General features: G+C 39.9%; 1 long non-coding RNA gene across 4 annotated transcripts in view; it reads right to left on the reverse strand.

The window, feature by feature from the left end:
• LOC147139712 (uncharacterized) overlaps positions 1–23,321 on the reverse strand; it is an 80,232-nt gene that overhangs the window by 55,467 nt on the left and 1,444 nt on the right. For all 4 annotated transcript variants that reach the window (XR_015088730.1, XR_015088729.1, XR_015088728.1 and 1 more), the window contains exons 3-4: positions 4,631–4,863; positions 1,995–2,151 (exon numbers count right to left, since the gene is read on the reverse strand). This is a non-coding gene — a long non-coding RNA (uncharacterized LOC147139712). The remainder of the gene's footprint in view (positions 1–1,994; positions 2,152–4,630; positions 4,864–23,321) is intronic.

A 23,321-nucleotide genomic window follows, 5' to 3' on the forward strand; every position in this document is an offset into this window, starting at 1 on the left:
ACTGACTACTTTACTTGGTACCTTGTAAACACTATTTGTTTGTAAATGCATTGGTAAATTAAAATACTTGTGAATGTTCAGTCATACACTAGCTTATCAACTATGCGTCTGGCCCCTGTAGATGCATTTTATCTTACACTACTAATTTTGTGTGAAAACAAAGGTTCACAGTCAGTCAACACATGGAATGCAGCATCACAGTGCCATGGCTTTTCACAAAGCATTCACTTTTCTTCTGTCCTATCTCTTTGGATGTCTTTCCAATTAAATCAGAATTATATGCAGGAGACCCCTGGGAAATTAGTTGACTCGTGGCAGTGGAAAGTCACCATAACAGATGACCTGCAAGGTGTGAGGTGACAGCAGAAAACCTTACGAAAGACCACCTGCCTCAGCCAAATCATCATGACTGAGTGTGTGTATGTGTGTGTGTGTGTGTGGGGGGGGGGGGGGGGGGGGGTATTAGCACCGTATAAAAGTAGTTTGTTTCATTGTTGCGCTGAGATTTGCTCTTTTTATATTGGCTTGCCGCTTCTCTGTTTTATTTGTACAGTTTGTGCAGTGCTACCTTTACAACATATCAACGCTTGCAGTCATTAATTTACAATTTAAGAACACCTGCAGTTGGCAATCGTTACATTGCTCCTAAGGACAGTGACTCAGCAGTGTATGTAATGAAACATTAACTTTCTATTAAGGTTATATATTTCGGAATCATTCACTGTTATGCTCACAGCCCATTGCAACACCTATGGGGGATTGACAATGTTTTCATTAGGGTGGAAGTCTTACTTTAAGGGCAAGTCAACCCAAACATATTTTTTTCAAGAATATGTTCTATGCAAACCCACTAATTGAAACAAGGCATTCTGATAAATATTGTGTTTGTGGAATAAATTAATCCAGCCATTTTTAGCCATCTCTGGGGGTGGCTGTTTTGTCACTTCTGTCGACTGAAAATGACATCACAACTGCTTAGGGCTCAGGTAACGACCAATCACGGCTGACCTGTTTTCTGAGCAGTTGTGATGTCATTTTCAGTCGACACAAGTGACAAAATGGCCACCCCGTGAGATGACTAAAAAGGTGTGGATTTTGCTGCTTAACTCATATCCCACAAACACAATACGAAACAGAATGCAGTGTTGCAACTAGTGGGCCTGCTGGGAACATATTCTTGAAAAAAATGTGTTTGGGTTGATTACTACTTTAAGGGACAGAAGTGCACTCCTACTGTATCCATATTTCCAGTCGCGTAAGTGTAAAGAGAAAGTCTTTCGTAACTAATAGTGTAGTGGTATGTGAACTATATTGGTTGTTTGATTGATTAGTTGGTCAGTCGGTATAGATCGTGGGCCAGTCAATTGGTGTGCTTGGTTGGTTATTGTTGCCTAAGTGGAAAATAAGGAAAATGTGCCATAAATGCACCACTGTATTGTGGTCATCCTCATCAAATACCTTGTGAATAGTGATAGTGACCCCAGGTCAACATCAGTAACCTTTGACATGACAAGTGTTATTCCTAATGAAAAGGCAAAAATCTCTCAATGACACCACAACCTTGGAAGTCATGTTCGGTGTAGAAACTGGTGTCAGGCCAAAACCTCATAAGACACATTTTGGTGAAGTTCATATTTTTTCAAAAATGTATAATATTGTTCAGTACATACAAGTGGGTGTTATTTTCACACATTATTGACCAATCTAAAGTGTTGAAAATGGCTTGCTCCCTTTCACAATGCAATGCTAACAGATGCACAAACTTGCCATTTTTGGGCTCTCCTGAAAAGTGACTATTTCGGAGATACATGGTATTGACCCAACGCCAGTGATATGCAGCTTTAAGTTATAAAGAAGTACATTTAGGTACAAACCCAACCCCATCAACCTCAATGTAAGAACTTGGATCGCAGAAAACACCAGGAGTACTGTACTACTTGTATTGATTGGTAAGGGAGATTTGACCACAGAACCCGAGCGCAGCTATTATTCACCTTGATCACACCCTCTTCCGTCTGCAGCTTTCCAATCACAGCTGGCTCCGAGCGCACATTTCCCAGCAAACACACTTGGAGGTCATGGTACTGTGAAACACCGGCTTGTGACAAATAGCTTCTGGAGGGTTGGCCTGCTGAGACCAGATGGAAAGACCTGTATGATGAAGAGAGGACACTTCTGGAATTGCTAAACCCAACTAGGCATGCAGGTAATAACAGTACAATACATCATTAAAATGAAAAAGTAACATTTTAAGCACGCTTAAGATATTTTATTCACATTCTCTAATATCAAAGTGTTTTAATTTTATTTTGGAGTTTAGGCACTATAATTGCAATAATGTGGATTGTGTTGAAGATCTTTTTTTTGGGCTTTCTTTGATCATGAAGGCAATGTATGCACACTTGAGAATTCTCTTGTGCAGGCCTTTGTGATTAGCATCTATGTGCATGTCTTACCTTCAGTTCACCTCAAAACCTCCAGAGAACCAGCTTGTACAGACTGAGTGGGAGAGAGATGAGCAACCCAAAGATGTTTAAAACATGAGGGGGATTTGTTGCCTATGTTTCGCTCTCAGCCATAATTAAATTCTTAATTAGGGAGCCCTCTGGAAAAAAAAATACTATGGCTGGAATTCAATTCAGTGCTGTAACCAGTTTGTCCAGTGGTGAAGGTGAAGAGAGAGAGAAGATATTGTAGAGGAAAGTAGGCAAGCCCCGAGGCAATAGATGAGCACACTGTTTTCATTTTAATTTGCTCTTTAATGCTGCTCTTGCAAATATAGCTGGACCTCCCACAACCTGGTAAAACTTTCAAGAGAAAATCTGTATATTTATTGCCTTCATCCAAAATAAACGGGCTATGGTGTTAAGATGTACTCTACCACCATGATTTACGTGAGTATTAACTTGGGCTTTTAACGTTTTTGCCTGAATCTTTTTGTTGTGTCGCCAAGCCCTGAAAAAAAAAAAAAAGAAATCGGAGAAAAAGCTGCACTTTATCACATCTAGCCTGTCTGTGATCCAGATCATCTCGCCTTAACCTTCAAGGTTAACTATTGCGTGAAGAGACAGTTCTACCCAAAGGCTGCCCAATTTACTTTAACTCATCGAAGTGGGAAATGGAGAATCCATTTTTTAATACGTCCGCTCGAGGCTTTGGTCATGCCTGTCCTCTCCCTGTGCATGTTTGTCATGGCAGCTGCAGATTGCGGCAGTGAGGATCCAACTAGCGCTATGAAAGTGCTGCGGCCCTTTGATGTGTCAGCAGTGCGTTCGAGGCACACCTCAGTGCAAATTTGGGGATGTGATGCAATGACGATAACGTGAGGGTGAAGAGCTGCCAGGGGCTGATTGAATGTACGCGGCCCTCCCTGCACATCGCTCTTGCCTCCAGCTCCTTCATTTCCACCTTGAAATTGCAGATCTTCTGTGTGTGGACAGCCTGAGTGAGTGAGTGCGTGTGTGGGTGTGTGTTGTTTATGCACAAGTGTGATTACACATGTAAGAATGCAAAAAGAAAAGTTAGTTGTGAGTTATTTAGGATTTCTTTGAGTGCTAACTCTGGAATTTATACAAGCAATTACTGCATAAGGAACACAGCAAATCAGTACAGCGGTCCCAAACCATGTTTGCAATATTTTTATGGATCCGCATAGAAACAAATAAAATTAAAGACAGTCCAAGTGAAATTATACTGAAGGTAGTTGCTGTAATTAGTGGGAGCTCTGCTCTTGTTTCTCTTAAATGAGCAGGTCCCATCTTGGCGTAATAGGGGACATGTGTGTTTCTTGTGCCCATACTTTTTATATAATTTTGTTTTGGTCGCCGTCATTGCCGAAAATCCTGCTTTCACAGCGATAGGATGTTGGGAAATGAATGCAAGGTAATCAGTGCTTTTTTGGCAATTTAAAATGCTTCCTTGCCTCATTTGCGAGCCTAACACGACGAATTGCACAGAGCGGGCTTGGTACATGAGAATCACCTGTTGTATCAAACATGAATTTTAGGAATACTGATACTATCTCTTAACTGTACTTTTTTTCTTGGACAATGTAGGATCGTTTGTTTCATCATTTGGACTTTCTTCCTTTCAGAAGAAGCACTCCAAAGAAGTTTGTATTTTAATCATTTTTGCCATTATTTATTTATTATGATACCGCATGATTAAAATGACCTTCAGACTTATGATGAATGCCATATTTTTTGTTTAGTCTCTCCCTGCGTTCAGTACCAAATGGCTCAGCGACCGGTGCCAGTCCGCAGCCTGGTGATTGGGACCGCGGGTATCAAGAGTCCCCCAACCAGCTTACACTCTTTTGAGTAGAATTTCAATGCAATTTTAATATGAATCTCAATTCCGGTTCTCTGGTTCTTCCACAAAAAAACTCATCCAACTATGCCATAAAAGACTTTGCTTTGTGCACTGGAAGGAGGCACAGAAAAAAAACAACTGTCTGACAACTTCAGCACAAAAACTGTCTGAAAACGTCAGTACATTGAGTGTATTTGTTCTCAAAACTTTACAAGATGCCAGAGTGTATTTATAGCGAAGTGATTTTGAGACAGTGGGTCAGATCCTAGGTGATCCAGCATACACAGAGGAAAGCTGACAAATTTACTCATGTTCTGACCTTCGCAGGCCACTGCGGCGCTCTGGTGATGTGGAAGTGAGCGGCGGGCATCCTGGGAGAGCAGAGGCCTCATGGCCAGTGGACTAGAGCTGAGCGTAAGGGGGATGATTGTGCAGTCAGATCAGCTCTGCGGAGGCGAGGGTTTAGAGGCTTTAACGTGTACGCAGCACATGTAATCCCCAAACCTCGGGGTAGGACTATGTGCCAGGCGGATCCTCAGTTGTGCTGACATTCTGACAAGGAAGGAGAGAAAGATCTGTTATCATACGTCGTCATTTAATTCACCATATGCTAAGACACACAAACATTCTAAACAAAGCCCAAATGACTTGGTGCTCTGGTGTTTATCTTTAGCTCCATTATAAAATATCCCTGCGGTGGGGGCACACTTGTGTTCTTACATCAAAAGGGTTTGCTTTGTTTCATCAGCAGGTTTAATGGCTTTGTTTTGGGACCACATGATCATAGCGGCCATTACACATGACAACCCCATCAGCAAATCAACGTATTAGGCCTACTATCGGGAAGCAGGTGTTGGATTACTGAAGTCTTGTTTCCTCGACGAGAGCTGAAAGCTCTGATTTCCGATGTGAAGTTTTTTGCTCTCACTTATCTCTGCCTTTGCTTACTCCAGTCGGCACCCTTCCCCTCCCTCAGATCCCACCTCCCACTGGGAGGTTGAGGAAATTGACGTATCAGCACTTCTGCAGCGTACTGGAAAAACACCATTTGCAGAGTACTGCTGTATTTTTGTCAAAAGGGCAGAATCTGCAGAATCATACTAAAAAATACCTGTTCGTATTATCGGCAAGATAATCATATGGAATTTAAGATCGTAATGAGTACCAGTACAGGAAAATGAATGCATTATGCGCTTCAGTTTTAAAATTAGTACAATTGGGGAGGCTCCAGAAATGTTTACTTTTGACTTAAGAATGCATTTGATACGGATCATTTACCCTTGAAGACAAAGTGGATTTTATCATCGTAGTGTACAACATGAAATTGAGATGCTCAGGTGCCTAATGCAACAGAGAGTGCTGCTTGAAATCCATTGAATTGGACTTTAATGAATCATTAGGCACTGATGATAATTTCCTTTTACATCTGCGCTTTTGACCATACAAAACCCCATTAAATAGCTCTGAATAGCTTTCCCTCAATGGCGTTACGTCCACTTCATAACATATTGTGAGCAACAGATGATCTAAGTAATCGTGCATGCAGTAGGATACATGCATGATCAGCAAGCATCTTTTCATGACGGAGTGCACATACCCTTATTTTCATTATTGTTATCATTAAATACAGTACTCTGTGGTCCCCAAGATCCTGTAATTTCTCGTCTACAATGTTTGTATGTGAATGGTCGGATAAATATTCAAATTTTGGGTGTATGTGAATAGACAGATAGAGGTGTACATAGTGTCTACACTACAGGATTTGAATGAATTCGCTGATTTTTATGTTGTGCGCACTTGAAAGGACATACAGATGATCAGAGTGACAGATAAATGTAATGTAAACATAACCCAGATGACAAGCACGAGTCAAATCTACTGAGCTGCTTACATGCACCAAAATGACTACTTTGCTCGAATGAGACATGCAGTGTTTATAATGCTTTAAAAATGCTGTTTTGTTTTATTAAAATAAGTTATTGGAGAATACCAAGTTCCAATGTTGGTTCTTTGTGTTGTCTGCAACTCCTACATACAGTATCTGCATCAGGGGTGGGCAGCTGGCGGCCAGTGATCACACTTTGAGTGGCCCTGGATTAATTTTCATGAAAACAAAAATTGGGGTGGGGGGAATATATATATATATATATATATATATATATATATATATATATATATATATATATATATATATATATATATATATATATATATATATATATATATATATATATATATATATATATTTTTTTTTTTTTTTATTGGAAACCCAAATAATTCTTCAAAAATGGTGATAAACATTCAATATGCGTTTTCCACAAAGGACTGGGTTTAATGGGGAAAAAATCCTGGAAAAACTGGAGATAATCCAAAAGATGAAAATATTGAAAAAAGGTAAAAAAAATAATCTGTGAATTTGAGGGTGCTGAACAACTAATATGCAGACTGTAGTTTTATGTTATAATATCACCAGCAACCGCTAGATGGCAGACATGTATGAGTTGCACTTACACTGGGTCCTTATCCTGCCCTATACAACAACAAAAGTAGGATGAATAATGTTTTGCAGATTTAGAATGATATGCCTCAATAATATTAAAATTGCGACTGAGTTGATTTTTGTGAAAATGTGGTTATTTTGTTGTTTGCTTCAAACTCTTTGTTGTTGGGTTAGGATAGTGGATCAGTCTACAAAGCATTTATTTTGCTATATTTTGTCCTATATTTAAAATAGCATATTTGTAATACATCTGGTTAGGAAGTGTGTGGTCCTACCTGGCCCCCCACTAGCAGTGATGAAAAATTGTGACCCCCCCCCCCAAATTGACAATTCCTGAGCTACAGTGTATCTGTAGAAACTGTACAATAGGTTTGACATCAGAGTATATATTTTTTTCGTTATTAATTTCAACTAATATCCACAAAGTTTCAAAATTTATATTTGACTTCAATTGGGGAGACACATCCATTCAAGAAATCTCACTGTTACCATTTTGCCCTGAAATGTATTGAAATATACACACAATTCCTACTCTAATATGCAAGTGAAACCCCAAATTAAATTAGACTAATACATTAAAAGAAAAGTGTGATCTAATGCTCTAGCGAATATTCTCTCATGCAGTGTGATTTGTGCACACTCATTCAGCTGTTAGAATTACATTCTAATTATACTTGTACATTATATTTCTAAACACAAAGGACAGAAAAGTGTATTCCTCTTTGGCATCTTCATTGTAAAAGAGAAGTGAAATGCAAACCATGGTTAAGGGCAGTAACCGTTCTCAGTAAGTGAAACTAAATTTAACAATAGCAGAGGCTTCAGAATGTATCCAGCTCCTGTGACGAAACCTGCCAGCCCCAAGACAAGCTTATTCTTCCCTTCACCTGTCGACTACATTTCTGTGAGTGCTTGCAGACTGTGCTGCCAAGCCCGACATTCTGAAGGCAGTCCGTGATATCTCTTTTTATTAGAAACTTGACTTTAACATGGGGAGCAGCTCCACACCGGGCAAATTGGGTGCTATGGCACTTTTAAATACCATTTCCTTCAGGTTGGAGGGGGTAATTATATCTAGGTCACTGTTTTTCATGAGCTATAACAATGTGTTCCAACCAACACAAATGAGGAAATAAGTCCTATCTAGACAAACAAATAGACAAAAGTGTTTTCTGCATATGTGTGTGCGTATGTGCACAATCCTTTGCATATCCACAATGAATTCAAAAACATTACTTTGAGAAGCCTCCAGAGCAAGTAATCTACTGGGTGGATGTCATGAAACTGGGTCATCTAAAGACTTAAATGCAGTCTTTTTTGGGCGCTTTAAATTCCAAGTAATTCTTTTAATCTTCAGCATCTTGCACTGGAATTCACTTTTGTGTTGGAGGATGATGCTGAATTATAGTGAGGCTGTCCTACATTAGCCTTCACAGTTTGATGCGCCTCAGTCTTTCACACATTGACCAAATTTATTCGTAGTTGTTAATAAAATAATAATTTAAAAAAACAAAAAACGTCATCAATTAAAACCCATCGCCTATTCACGATTCGTCATTTGCAAACTGACAGTCAGGTCGGTTATACTGTAATCTTTTTGGCTCTAATCACCACCACAGTGGATTTGGAATTAAATGAACAAGGTGGTTTAACTGCAGACTTTCAGCTATGATTTGAGGGTATTCCACACAAATCAGGTAAGCGTTGGAGAATTAAAACAGTTTGTATATGTGACTCCCACTTTTTTTAAGGGACCAAAAGTAATGGGACAACTGGCTGCTAAGCGGTTCTATGGCCAGGTGCGCATGTATGAACCGGTTTTCTTTTATTTATTGATTATGCGACTTCTGACAAAAGCAGCAGGATGAATCCTGAAGTGTTTTAGGCGATATCTGCTCATATTAAGCCAAATTCTTAAGAACTCATTGGACGACGTATCACAGTGCAGATGGACAATGACCCGAAGCATAATGCGAAAGCAACTAAAAAGCTTTTTTAACAGAAAGAAATGGAATGTTATGCAATGTCCAAGTCAATCACCTGACCTGAATCCGATTCCGCTTGCTGAAGACAAAGCGGAAGGGAAAATGCTTCTAAAACAAAGAGTAAATGAAGCTAGTTGCAGTATAGACCTAGCAGAGCACCACCAGGGATTAAAAATAGCGCCTTGGGGGTGATATAGTGGGGTGGGGTGAATTAGGGGGGTCGGCAGGGGGGTTGTTTGATGGGAGGTTAGGCGGGGTTATAAAAATATTGCTTTTAAATTGCTAGTTTTAAAGCATTGGTACTGAAAACAAATTTTCCGGACTATAAACCGCTACTCTTTTACCTAGGTTTTGAAGAATACGGTTTATATAAAGGTGCGGCTAGTCTGTGGATTTTTCTTCCACCGCTAGGGGCGCTCTTACCGGAATTAGAATCAAAAGTAAAAAAAAAAGTCAATGCAAAGAAGAATACGCTACTTTTTCTTTAGCAGGTACAACACAAATTACAAAGTTACTTATTTTCAAATCCTTGCCCCTTCATCATGGATCTTGCTATGCAGGAAGGAAAGGGTTAATGGAAAGGGAAAGGGCACACAAGCTTAGCGTCAATGAATCTATGGTGAGAAGTTGGAGGCAGCAGTGGGAAGTGAAATGAAGATAAGTACTGGTTATTTGGTATTACAGTACAACAAATGTCGAACAACAAAAAAATAACAGTGAACTACTAAAAATAGACCCGTCAGGAGTAATGAATACACCTTAAATGTAAGCATAATATTTTGTATGTTATGATCCCTCGTTCAGCGTTAGCATCATTGGTGCTTGCAAATGTGCAAGATCAAAAGATGACACGATTGATTGTTGCTTTCGTCCAGTGGCTGCCGGCTAGTTATTAGCGGCTAAACTGATCATTTTTACTCTGCTCGCAATCTAATCTTCATGCTGATACCCTAGTCAGACCTTGCAGTAAGATGTGTTTTGGATCATCCAACTGGGAAATCAGGTGTGAACGTTAGACTTAGAAGTTCCTCTTCGTCTTGTGTTGAAATTCCACGGCATCATTAACGGTTATGGTGTCAGAATAAGCATATGTATATTGCAGTTTAACTGTAAAAATAAACAATTCCTCAATCTTTGATCATTATTTTTAGTTTCATTATACTGAAACTTAAATCTTAAATTCCTACTGTATTTACATTTTCCAGACACTCCAGTCCCCGGAGTGTTGCATTATCAGGCTGCTGTGCTAATGTATTCTCACTGACACCGTAGATGTCGTAAATGATGCCTTTTCATCTTATGGGATGAATGGAATGATGCATGTTAACATGCTTCAATTGAGACATTCAGTACCTCCCAAGTGTCCCTCAATGACATTTCTAGGAGCTCAGATGAAAAACAACTGCTTACATATCAAACACTGTTAAAAATCATTCTCATGGGGACTATGTTTCATATTATATTTATTCTCCTTTGTTGTTAGTCTGTTGGGGTTTTTTTTTTCATTAGAATTTGGTGATTCAAAAATGAATGTCAAGTTTATTTTCTCGGGCTGATAAAATACAGGTTGCCACTAAATGACTTGCAGCACTACATGTGGGAGATGTTCTACAGCACTGGTGTCAAACTCAAAGCCAGAGTTCCCGATCCGGCCCTCAACATCATTTTAAGTGGCCCGCAAAGACAAATTATGTATGTCGACTTCATGTTTCTTGCAAATAGTCTCCATTTTTAACAACACTGAGGTATTACAAGATTTTTTGTTAACAATGCCCCCTTAATAATAAATTGAAAAATAGGGAAACCAAACAAATGACTTCTTCTGCAATATTGTACCAGAAAGGGAAAATGACACAGTACAACTTTAAAAATGGAAAAAAAAAAAAGCGTGGGGGGACTCAAATCTTTCTAAATAAGAATGTCAGATGAAAACATCCCATCCCCACCACTCACCGTAATAAATAATTGAAGATTTAATCTGTGATATTTCCAAAGGTCAAACACACAACAAAGAAAGAGAAATACCATGACTTTCTCTCCTTATAAGCACACTTGGTAATCATTCCATATTGCGTTCATACATTTTCACCTCAATGCTCTATAAGTAGCTGGAGATAAAAAGAGGTGAAGAGGTCACCAAACAACATGAATGATTCATCCTTTTGTCTTGATGTGGGCTGGAGAAGAACCGAGCAATTGTACTCGGTGACACCCGGGCGAGGACAGTCCCCACTTAGCCCCGTCACAGGTTCAGAGCAAGAAGCCACACTCACTTTTATGCATAAATGTCTACTTCATGCATTAAATGCATGCGGTCCTGATGGATTTCTTCTGCTGATGTATTATCAATGAGTTCAGCTCTCTGCATCACTGCCCCAGCACAGGCAGAATGGGCTTCATTTTCCTCCTCAGTGCCTCTCGCAGTCTAAAACCAATGGAAATTTAAAAGCACACCTCAAGTTACTTTTTAAAGTGGTGTTAGCGGAATGGATGAGAGTTTTATACAATACATTTTACACATTTTGACAATAGCTGCTGCTTATTTGGGTGTGTTATATTAAATATGCTTGAAATGGAAAAAATGTGGGTTGGACTTTCTGGATTTAATCATCTAGTCGCCTCTGTTTCTGTGGACACATTTATAGGGATGGGCATAATGATGATTAGTCAATTAACTGATCAGTTTGTCTGATTGAATGAAATTGATTGTTGATCAATCATTGTTGAAGGAACAGGCCAGTCCAGGGTGAACCCCGCTTCCTTTCCAAAGTCAGCTGGGATGTGAGCCAGCTCACCTGCAATCCTAATGAGGACAAGTGGTATAGAAAATGGATGTTGTCCAAGTTTAATATGAATTGGATTAGTTGGCCGCTGTTTTTTCATTTACAATGTATAATGATAGATTTTTAAAAAATGTACCGGTAAGTATTCTTGAAATAAAGGAACACGTTTCCTGCCGATTTACAAGCAAGTGTAACATTTTGACTGAATTTATATTCATTCCTCATTGTGTCAGCCCAGTTAGTGCTGACTCATCTGAACTCGTGTGCTTGTTCCTTTTTTTCAGATGTTAACTTTTTGAAGTATGAACTTTGCATGGTGCCACTCAGAAAAATTCAGCGCATTGCTGGTGCCGCAGTTTCCCGGCACTTTCTGTCTACTGAAGGCAGCTCTAAGCCTTCTATATCAGTGTCACCCTCGCACTTCATCGGTGACACACTTATTGCCTTTGTGCTGCCTCCTCATCAAGCCGGAGCTACGGAATGCTGGCAGACAGATATGAGCGCCTGATTGTTTTTACCTTACAAACAGAAGACTAAAAGACTTTGATGTGATGTTGTTTGTGACTTCGCTTTAAAGCTGGCACTGAGAAGCTGATGTTTGCTTGTGCAGATACAATGAGTTTATGTCAGGTAACCTCAATCTGCATAGCTGCCATGCTGCCAAGCTAGCACCAATATAGTCCTAATATTGTTATGCATAACAAATTACAAATCAAATGCATATGTTTCTTTCATTTTTTTTATTCTTTAATTTGATCAGATGTATTTCATAGAAAGCTACTGTCTTAGTTTACCAATATTGTCAAATGAACAACTGTTTTGTTGGTGTTTTCGGTGGTGTTGTTTTTTACTAGCGACAAGTTCATTAAAGTCATCATAGTCTGCCTTGTGCCTATAGTTAGCCTGCATAGGCTCTCGATCCCTGTGACAAGATAAGTGAGTGGTATAACTGCAAAAAAAATTGTTGGATAGATGGATTTTTGTTGGGGATTTCTATAGATCACTAAAGTAGCCAATGCACAGCTAAGACAGTAGCTTTTTTGTTGATTGGTTTTCTTGATTAAGATTGATTTCCATTGGTTTTTGTGTCATATGTTATTTCTTACTTATTTCTGCAGGTCTGAGAATGATTTAATCATTGCTGGTGTTTTCATGTGTCGCGTCCTTTGTTTGTAGCACCTCTGTTTTTCGCTTCGACTTCAAGTGTGTTTGTTTTTGCCAAGTGGCAAAATCAGCTGGACACACCCAAAACTGCCAGCTTTAACATTAAACATTCATGAGCTGCAGTGTAGTGGGACTAATGCAGAAAGGCCATTCAATAATGGTCAGTTTATTTGGGTACAGCACCTCAGATAACTACTGTGAATGCACAGATAGTCATAAATAATTGCAGGACCCCTTGGACTGTAATGTGTTCCTTTCTCAGTCATATTGAAAATTCCATCGATGCACATATGCGCCTCCTCTGAGAAACGATAAGTAAAGTGTACACTATGCATATCTATGAACATTAAACCATTGAGGGTTTCTACATTGTACTTTACATTTTTTGCACAAATGAAAAGAAATGGTATGAGCAGGAGGAAACAAAAGCAGAATTTCATGCCAAACCAAGCATACATTTTCCATTATGCAAACTGATCTGCATTTATATAACTGCGCCTAAGTCAAATAATGTAAGCACAAAAAAAAAAATACATAAATTAACAGTTACCTGAAAAAGGTAACATTAGCCCTTTGGGTTTGAATGTGGATTTTAGTTATTGAAGGCAATTGACTAAAGTGCACTGTGGCGTTGCTGAAGAGACAGACATTTTAAATGATGATTTTTATTTTGCATTCTGCATTAACCCAATCATTTAATCTTTTCTAGTTAAGGCTCTTTAAGTTGTATAGACATAAAGGCCGTTTGAGAGTAATCGCAAGGCGTATGATTCAATGGACTGGGAGTGGCTGCATGAAGGCCCTGCAAAACAAATCACATTACACCTCAATTAACACTGGGCAGGCCTCTGGAGTCCAGCCTGAAGTCTTAGCAATAAACCTCTCTGTCTTGCACACTAACACCCCGCAGGTATAGCTACCATCTTTCCATCTATATACTGTACAATGAGAGTAAGAGACACAATAAGGAAATCTGCCTCAGTGGGCAAAGAGCTTATATGGTCTAGCTTTGTCTTCTGTTGAATATAACTCCTGATGTTGCATAAAATACAATGTGATTGTTTTTTTATTTCAAAAAATGCATGCATGGATTGAGTAGTTAGATTAGCATGTTGTTGTATAGGGTTAGTGTCAATAAACAGTAAATAGAGGGCCCAGTTAGTACTGTTAAACTTTCAGTAGACCTACACACGACCACATATTTTTGTACGAATACTAACGTACTCTTACTTCAAATGTAACGTCAATTCAATTTGGACCGGAAAAAGTAGAGAACGTCACAACTTGCGATCATCAAATGTCAAGCAATAACGAGACATCGGTCTCTGGTTAGCTCGTGATTTAAATTAACTACTTGGCAAAGCAAAAATATACATATGCAGCCATGTCACTCTGTCACTTTCTATGAACAGCCTCAGCTCATCGCCCAAATAAAGCGCCCTTAACATCGATAACCTCTCACTTCAATGTTTATCAGCAACATACTTGAAGACAACTTATGTCTCCAGAAGTCAGCCAATTTCCAAATTCAAATTCCTGCAGCAACCCTGATGAGCTCTCAATGCACACTAGCATGCCACCGCGCTCTGGTTGGGAATCACAGATTGAACAATCTCAACAAACATTTGTCAGGCTATTGAGTATGCTCTGAGTGTTTGTTCAGTGGCTGCAGCTTTTAATTGCTTGTTTTGAAGCATTAGAGAGTTAGTGAAATCCAAGCAGGTTTTTATTGTGCTCGGGGATGTTAGGTATTCTTTGCTTGTTTGTGTGGGGGTGCGCGCGTGTGTGTGCGTGCGCGTGTGTGTGTCTTTATATTCTAATCACCAGAGCTGGGCATTCCGTCTATGTGACAGACAGGTCCGTATATGAATCACTGACGGATGCTTGATTTGCTGACGGTTGACGAATGACGGGAACATTTTTAAAATAGACGGACTAAGCATAGACGGAAGCCCCTTTATTTAGTCCGCCATTCGTCAGTAGTCCATGATCAATCTATTTTTCGTGGAGAGGCTTCGATGCCCAGCTCTGCATGACACACGCTTGTTGAAATTGTATGTCAGTCTCCACATGTGAATTGTTTTAACTGCCAACTACATTCATACACATTAGTTTAAAAAATTAGGTAGAAAATCATTTTACCATGAATAGATATTGACAAACTTAATTATTCCTTTGCAAATATAATAATGTTCAGTTCTGATGAGTATTTATTTCATAATACTGATTGATTGGTATTGCCCTCTTGTGAAAGTAAAAAATATATATTTATACACCCATATTGCAGTAATCTAGCCTACAGACGCGCGTGTGTCCAGTGAGAGTGTAAAAATAGGGTGTGTGAGTAGCCCAGCAGTAACTGATGTCACCACACATCCACCGCTCAACAGTGCCCTCCCCGCTGCCCCAGCCTCAAAACATGCTAATTAGCTTGATTGGAAACTATAATTATTCATAGGTGTGAATGTGAATGACGGGAAGTCAATATGCCATCTCTGATTGCCTGCCAGTCTTTTTAGAGAGAGTTTACATCAGCTCTTCCGAAGTGTCAACTATAGGTCACAACTCACCTTGGTGTTAAAAAAAAAATCCATGGACACATCTAAAAATAAAATGGAGGGTTTGTGAATATAATTTTGGGTAATCTGTCTGATCCTTTTCTCATCGATAATACAAGAGCATCAGCAACTTTTCCAGACTTTTGTAAAACAGATGAAAAATTAATAACCTAAACCTGCAAAACAGAGGGGAGACACTGATTTGATATAATCTGGTACATTATCAGTGTTTTCAATTTTTCACTCACTACATGAAAATTATTCCACCCTGCTCTGTGTTTCTTTTCTGATATATGTTAAAAAAAAATGTTATCTATAACAAATAATTTGAGTGAGAATTTAAAAATAACTGAACAATAAATCATACCTAAATTATAAATGCTGCAAAATCAAAACATGCAGTGCACAATATTGAATTTTAGAACTAAATGTAACCTCAACTCGCAAAATACTCAAATTCTTCACCAATCCAAGCATTAAATCAGTAATGTATCATGTAGTATACCAACCGTATAGTGAAATCAACACACAGAAAACTATTTTGTGTTAAAATGTCAACTTGGATGTGGCTTCTTGAGTGTCTCGTCATTCTCATCACTACATGCTTCATCTTGCATTTGTCTTGGAGCACATTAAGTAAAGATGATCATGAGTGACAGGGACTTTTACATCTCGCCCTAATTAGCGGCTCACCCATGTGTCCGTCCCCCTCAACATTTGCAACTGGAGGAGTATTCACACATGCCCATCAGTCACTCACCTTTTCATAACCCATGATGAACATGCATGCCTCCACATGCAAACCCCCACCTCACCCTTCAGTCTCAGTCTGACGCCTGTTGCCACCATGGTCACAGCCAGCCACCATCATGAACATGTCTCGTTTCTGTTACATCCAAACTTGGCATCATTAATTCACCATCACAGCAAACATGACTGTGTTTCAAGCATGTAGTATTGATATGCGGAAATGGTTGCAAATAGACCAATCAATTTTATGATTGTTTGCATTTGTTTAAAGTTCAAAATGCTGTTTTAGCCATTTTTCTTGCAGAACGCAATATTGGTGATCAGCACCCTGTGTGCAGCTTTTGTTGATAGCATGAGCAACTCCACTGCAGGACTACAATCCCTTAAGTCAGCACAAAATGGTACATTAAACACTGAAATGCTTTTAGCGCTCGAGCTTGAAAAATAACACCCAATAGCGTGATTTTTTTTTTTTTTTTTTTTTACTGTAGCTGTGAACACACCCACTAAGAGTCCTAATGTGATCAGTGAAAGCTGAATGTGATGATCTTTTAACGGTGTGTCTGGGAATGTGTCAAACACATTCGAGAAGACGTAAACAAACTGTGTAATCCTACTGCAGTTTTATATCAAGAGAACAGGCCAGACGTTTGAGAAATACTGCATTAAATTTGTTATATTGATCCTCACTCTGTTCCTCGGGTGAACATGAAGCGTTAACTTCCATTCTTCCTCCCATGCGTTTCCTGTATCGACTCTTTTCCAGAACACTTCCAAAGTTAGAGAGTGAAGTGTGCTGTAGGCATAAAGAAAGAATCTAAGAAGAATTTCATTTCATGCCTCATGTTCAATGAAAAATACATCAGACTATCTGCACTTTGAAGGGAAATACCGAGCTTTGGTGATCGGTCATTACATTACTGTAGCCTTACACAGCTCTTTTTGCAGATAAAGTATTTTGTAGATTTCATAATAATTACTCAGAAGTGCCTAAACATTTGCTGTCAGTCTCTGGAAATTAAAAGGCACAATTGCCAGGCTGTCACCATTCCACAAACCAAGATAAAACCTGCAGCACATTGACAAGGACTCAGAACCTTTGCGTGCAAAAATAAAGTTTATTAAAATTCTGCTCCTGCAGAAGTAGGGAGAATGACAAATACTGAATGTGACTTGCGAGTACAGTAACTGCTATATTACCGTTTGAAAATGAGCTATGCATGGTAAATGAGCAGTGTGGCATAATGTGGATTGATACTCTCATAATAACCGTGCTCCACAAAAACGACTTTAAAAAAATGGCCCCTCCAGCTCTTCGTCTACGTCGCTCTTTTTATTTCAATTTCCCCATGCTGTACTAATGCAAATTTGATGGCATGGCATACAAGCTCAAAGCAGTATCAGTTACGCTTTATTGTATGGACTGATACGTTGCTTTTGGTTGTGAATGGCTGAGAATATGACTTTGGCTCTACATACTTTGTCAGTGATTGATATTTTATGCTAATTTTGCCAAACATCTCTTCTTTTGGCGTGACAAAACTGAATTGCAGTGTGGCAAATTATTCCGATGATCCTACTTTCATTTCATTGGATTTTTTCACTCAATATTTCAAACTGAAGCAAGTTAAGACATCACTCCCAACTTGCACACAATCTTCATATACTGTATAATTGTAAGTAATACTTAAATTGAAATTAGACCCATGCTGATGAATTATGAGATTTGGGACTATGTAGTGTCATTCGATTCCATACTGTCAGCTTGTGTTTAGTGACAATGCATTTATGAGCGTGAACTAGCCTGGCTGTCTCTATACTGTATGTGCTCTATGATTGACTGGGAACCCAAAGTCAGCTGGGATAGATGCTAGCTCCCACAGTACGTCCAGTATAGAAAATGGATGGATGAAATATACAGTAGAATGAAGAAAATATGCCTGATGCTTCACGCACACCAAGATGCAACGTAATTGTCACACAATGAACACCTTTCTTTCCCATTTCCTGACAGCTCAGAGCCTTTAAAGACACTGCTTTGCAGGAAAATCGCAGCATGTGCCACTGTGATTCCCATCAGCCTCGTATACACGAGACAATATTTTCTCCCACCGGATCCGGAACACGGCAGCCCGCCATCTATCCTCCTCGACACACTTGCCTGGTGTGACAGTGATTCGAGATTGGCCCGCTGAGGGGAGGCGAGACCATCCATTAAAATCAGCCCATGTTGGTCCATACATCAAACACCCCGCAGGACTTCACCTCCAGGAGGCACTGTCTCACACGTGAATGTCCAGACAATGTCTGTATGGCTGATTTAGGACATGCCGGAGTGGAGATTTAATGTGCAGTCTCACTGGAGCTGCTCGGGACTCTGGATACAAGTAGATAGGAAACGGTAATTACAGCCAGGGGGGGGCCTCACCGGGAGTCTGGAGCCTTGCAGGGAGCTGGTGTCGTAAGGCCAACAGATTTGTCAGGAGGAGAACAAGTGGTTGGTTCGCTGGAAATAGCGCAAAAAGGCACTTTTGAGCTAATTTAACACCACAGAAGGTAGGTTTTTGGTCTCCTTGGAGACATAATTCTGCCAAGAGGGAATTAAGTCTTTGCACTCACTCACCCACTCATCATGAATGAAAGTTCAGGAAGACGGAATCACCTTGACTAACAACGCTAATAAAATCCTCAATATATATATATATATAATTCACCCCAAATTTTGAAGAAGAGTGACAGAATGATTCAGGTAGGATGAGAAGACCGTACGGGAAAAGCAGAAACAGAGAAAAGTGCACCCAACATCATAACCAAGCACCCGCACCCCCCTCCCCCCAGCCTCTAGTGAGTCATTTAAAAAATAACTTCAGAACATAATTAAGGTCAAGACCAACTCAATGTCTACATGTTCTTGCTTTATTTTTTATTCTCCACCATCTCACAGATTGTTGCATCCGGCAACTCAATGTGTCTTGCCACAAGCCACCATCGCAGTTTCTCCCACTCTCTAGAAATATCTGTTGCAGAATCTGTCTTTTTGCGCATCTTCCTTCTGACGTGAACGGGGGACAATCTTCCCAATGTGAACACTCAATATTGAGACTTCTGCAAAGCAGTCTGCAGTCACACAGGACATCATAGCCATACAAATGCCTGTTTACAAATGGAGCACCCATAAGGCTTGAAAAACAAAACTGTCTGTTCCTTGTTCCTGGATACACAGAAAAACAAAAACATGCGTATACGGTTTTTAGCTGAGTAAAACATTCTGTGACAAAAATAAAGTCAGTTAATGCATCAACGTTTTATAATTTCATCAAGTCTCAAGGTGGTCTTAACAGACTATGCATTTAGCCAAAATCATTTTAAAGTCTCCCTCCTTGCAGCTCACAACAGAAGCAGCACAGTCATGACACAACAAATTAAATCCCATTGCTGCCACTTTGCCATCCAAATACAAGCAACGTTGTCTTACTTATTATGTGTTTAGGATTATACGATCAGCATGTCTGCAAAGGGGATTTAATGTAAATGTGAGATGTGCACGGATACAAAATTGAATATTCCTCTTTTTTATGTTTTTTCTCCTTAATGCTGTATGATGTGCGTATTAAAATGAGGTCATCCGGGCCTGACGAAGAAATTACATGATTTAATGGCACCCCAGGGGAAGTTTAAATATAGCTCTGCATTATGACTGGTCTCCAACAGCACAGCTTGACACCTATAAACATCTAGATCCAGCATAAGTCAGGCTGTGAATACAGTGTGCAAATACCACAATCTTAGGCCTGTGCACGCAATTGCTTATAGTCATCTATCCCGCTTTATCCTCACATGGGTGCTGGAGCCTATCCCAGCTGTCTTTGGGCAGTAGGCGGGGAACACCCTGAACTGGTTGCCAGCCAATCGCAGGGCACGCAGAGAAAAATAATCATTCACACGTAGCCGGGGTTTTTGAAAATGCCGGATATAAGCGCCGGATATAAGCCTACGGTTAACCCTATCATCCACACATCCCCGGAGTTTTTTCAGTGAAAACGCAAAACTCTGACCGCAGTGGAGATTTGCGGATACCTCCGGATGTCTCCTGATCCGCGATTTGGTGTGGCTGCTTACACCCGGAGATTTACGTCGTCACTGTGCGACGACAATGCTCTGACGTCATTGCGCTACCTGTGTTTTCATGCGAGTCTCGCGGCACTGCGTTGGATATAGCCGTTCTCGATGCGCTTTTTGCTTACTTATTTGTCCGCAACCAACCACTGCTTCTCGGTGAAAGGTTTAAAAGCAATTCTTACCCCTTGTCGGTTCTCCCAAACGAGTTTGGCGCCGTGTTTTTGGTTTCGTAGAAGTGACGTCAAAGGACGGAAGTTCTTCCGGCGGTATACGGTTGTTAAAAACCCCCGGCTACGTGTAGACAAGGCCTTAGAGTGTTCAATCAACCTACCATAGATGTTTTTGGAATGTGGGAGGAAATCGGAGTACCCAGAGAAAACCCACGCAGTCACGGGAAGAACATGCAAACGCCACACAGGAAGGCCGGAGCCAGAATCGAATCCACGACCTCTGAACTGTGAGGCGGACATGCTAACCAGTCGATCACCGTGCCGCCCTGCTTACAGTCAAATACATGGAAATTTGCCCATTTGCCAAAAGGGAGGTGCTGTTTCAGATGTACTGCCGCTAGGTGGCCAAATTCCCCACACAGCACACTCACTAATACACCGTGCACAATTATAATTACAAAGGTGATAAAATGGATAATATATTATTTATCTGGGAAATGTACTACCATTAATGGTTACAAGAACATTAAACAAGCATTATCCAACAGCCAATTTTACATGACAGTAACATTAAAAATGGTGTTTCACTGAGATGCCCCACTGAGCATTGTGTGCATTTCCACCACTAATAGTTTCACCATTCATTTGTATTCAAGGTAGAGAATCTCTTTCTTGGTGACTTTTAATTAATTTCCCCATCTCATCTTAAAAAGGGCCATGTGCATTTAATAATCTTATGGTAAATGCAGGGAAGGGAAAATGAGGCTTTGGAAATGAAACGATCAATCCTGTAAGGAAATTAAAACATCAATCAATAACAACCAGGATAGATTTCAAGTGGGGAAATTAAGTCCAATCTGCTATTGCACTGAGAAACATGAAGTGAGATGTCTTCTGAATGGTACTTTCCATGTAGGGGGTGTTTTCTTTCATTTATAGCAATGGCTGAATGCATGGATCCTGAGAAATTTGTGTGGTTTTGCGTCTTTCTCGAGGACACCTTGGCAATGTTCAGGAAGAGAACAAGCAGGTCTCCAGCAATGAGACTTAGTTTCAATGTTTTTGGTCCGTAGCAGGTCTTGAGTCTGGGCTAAGGGTTGGGCACTGACCTACAGTATATCAATGTTGCCTTTGCAAAGATGTTGATGATCTGTTTTCACTGAGACTAACAGAGATACAGTACATTATATCGTGGAATCGGTTCCCCCCGTGACTCCGGCCGAACAACGATTGTTCGGCCATTGTTCTCATTATCAAGGGACGTTATTCATGGAAACACTTATTTCCTAATTTCTCCCAAATGTATTGATAAAATAGAAAATGACAACTCTTTTCATTTTCCTGATCAAAAAATATATAAAATGAACTTGTTAGTGAAAACGTGGCCATCCCCACCGTCACTTAAATATTCTTGCTTCTTACCATTTCCCATCTATCCTTTCACTTGGTGCATGACAAACTTGGTGCCACTTTTTCACATGGCACACATGCAAGTGGCCTATGAAGCAAAATGAGTAATAAATTCCTTCCAATCCTGTAAAATAACAAGCAAAAACATCTCCATTCAAGACAGCAAATGGAGGAGGGATAACATGAAGAATCAGGTACCTTAAACGCAGTGTGCTAAGACTGCGGTGGCCTCTCCTCATTTCGTTTATTCTCTCTCTAACAGCTGGATTCCACCCAGCAGGAATGTTTCACAGCACTGTATCTTCTTTTCTGTTTTTCGCTTTAATCGAAAATTCCGCTGATCTTCCAGCAGTCCTATACTGTCTTCATTCATGTGTCAGACTGCACCCCACCACCCACGAGCACCCTCCCTAACAAGGGAGCTACAGCCCTGATCTGTGAGTGACAGCTGACTTTGTGCGTCATGCCACGGAGTAGCCCTAAGACTGGCCAGTGCAGTCTCAGAAGCAGTATGATTGGAATGAAGGGAACATTTCCAAGGAGACAAAGAATGTGGGAAATTATGTCAATTTGTGAAGGATAGTCTTGAACCTCAAGTATTAAATGATTCCCATTTCAAAAGATATTAATGTCCCATGCTGCAGGTTGTAGCATGATGTACGTAGTCAAATGTGCACTATCGGTGTAAAGGAAAGCATAATCGACAATACTGAAGCTCAAACTACAGCTGCTTGCTTACTTTCAAACTTAGCTTGTAGCAGACGTGTGTGACGTCATGCATGCTGTGTTCATGACGTCTCTAATCCACTGGTGAAAAGAGACTGAATCTCTCCTCTTTCATCTCTAGCCGCTTCAAACAACAAGACCTATGTACAGTAGGAATAGTTATGATTGTATTGTTGTCAATGTTTTATGTTATGTGTTCTGTTGTATTGTTGTTATATGTTGTGTAAAGTGCTTCGTTACAGCTGCGGCTGTTGTGAAAAGGCTTTATAAATAAAGACGTATTGTATTGTGTAAGTTTGGGTGTATTACACTTACAAGACGTGCATACTTTGTTAACCAAGCTTGACATACTGTGCTTGCACATAAAAATCTATGTCTGTAAGTAAATAACAATGATGATAGTGATGCAGTTACTGTGCATATAACACATGACTGAGGCATTGACCTGTTCCTCACAATCACTTTTTGTATTCCCGAAGATGAACAACAGGAAGTTTTAACAAGACAACTTTGGAGTTGACCTGACAATAAAAACTGTGCGCATGTGTGCGTGCGTGTATGTGAGCGCGTGCATGTGCGACATTTCAATAATTCATCAACAACAGAGTGGAGTGCCATTGACTACAAATTACTACATTACTATTTATGTGTTTGCCAAATCAATGTCACTGAGCTGGAATGAATGAACTATGGTGAAACTTCAAACGGAAGCCAAGTCAAAGATTTTCTTTGCAATAATACTGTATGTGCCCCCACTAGTCTAAACACGGTATTCTAATTAATATTGAGTTTGTGGGGTAAGAGCTAAGATGAAAAATTCACGACGTTTTTATCCACCTCAGGGT

Source organism: Filicampus tigris, chromosome 11 (assembly GCF_054856515.1).
Source record: "Filicampus tigris isolate MCC_2025a chromosome 11, RoL_Ftig_1.0, whole genome shotgun sequence".
In the NCBI taxonomy this organism is placed as follows: Eukaryota; Metazoa; Chordata; class Actinopteri; order Syngnathiformes; family Syngnathidae; genus Filicampus; species Filicampus tigris.